Here is a 1,467-nt window from a genome sequence, read left to right on the forward strand (position 1 = left end):
CACTTTCACATGGAATTGATGTAAGTATCCAATAAAGATTGGAAGCAAATTTTGTTGCATAGCAACACCAAACTTATAAATAAAATAAACAAAGCAGAGAAATGAAATGTTACCTAAGGTTGGGTTGTGGTACACGAATTGTGAATCACACTTTTCACAACTCGTACCACTAACCAGCAAGTGCACTGGGTCGTCCAAGTAATACCTTACATGAGTAAGGGTCGATCCCACGGAGATTGTTGACTTAAAGCAAGCTATGGTTATTTTGTAATTCTTAGTCAGGAAATCAATGATAAGAGTGATTATATTTATGAAGACTAAATAGCGTAAATTAAATAATACTTGTTATGCAGTAATGGAGAACAGATTGAGGATTTGGAGATGCTCTGTCTTTCGAATCTTTGGTTTCCTACTGCCTTCTTCTTCATTCACGCAAGGCTCCTCCCATGGCAAGCTGTATGTTGGTGGATGATGAGCGGATAATTTATACGCTTCTTGGCATTATTTTTAGTATGTTTTTAGTATATTTTAGTTACTTTTTATTATATTTTTATTAGTTTTTAAATAAAAGTCACATTTCTGGACTTTACTATGAGTTTGTATGTTTTTCTGTGATTTCAGGTATTTTCTAGTTGAAATTGAGGAACTTGAGCAAAAATCTGATTCAGAGTATGAAAAAGGACTGCAGATGCTGTTGGATTTTGACCTCCCTGCACTCGAAGTGGATTTTCTGGAGCTACAGAAGCCCAATTGGCACGCTCTTAATTGCGTTGGAAAGTAGACATCCTATGCTTTCCAGCAATATATAATAGTCTATACTTTTCCCGATATTTGATGGCCCAAACCGGCGTTCCAAGTCAGCATAAAAATTCTAGCGTCAAAACGCCAGAACTGGCATAAAACCTGGAGTTAAACGCCCAAACTGGAACAAAAGCTGGCGTTTAACTCCAAGAAAAGTCTGTACATGTGAAAGCTTCAATGCTCAGCCCAAGCACACACCAAGTGGGCCCGGAAGAAGATTTCTGCATTAATTACTTATTCCTATAACCCTAGGCTACTAGTTCTCTATAAATAGGACCTTTTACTATTGTATTTTTATATTGGTTATTCTGGTTCCCCCTCTGGGGCCGAAGCCAATGAAAACCATTATCACTTTTGTATTTTCAACGGTGGAGTTTCTACACTCCATAGATTAAGGTGTGGAGCTCTACTGTTCCTCATGAATTAATGCAAAGTACTATTATTTTTCTATTCAACTCAAGCCTATTTCTTCTCTAAGATATACACTTGTTCTTCAACTTGATGAATGCGATGATCTGTGACACTCATCACCATTCTCACCTATGAACACGTGCCTGACAACCACCTCCGTTCTACATGCAAACAAGCTTGAATGAGTATCTCTTGGGTTTCTAGTCTAAGATTGGAACCTTCGTGGTATAGGCTAGAACTATTGGCGGCCATTCC

Source organism: Arachis ipaensis, chromosome B05 (genome assembly GCF_000816755.2).
Source record: "Arachis ipaensis cultivar K30076 chromosome B05, Araip1.1, whole genome shotgun sequence".
Taxonomy (NCBI): domain Eukaryota; kingdom Viridiplantae; phylum Streptophyta; class Magnoliopsida; order Fabales; family Fabaceae; genus Arachis; species Arachis ipaensis.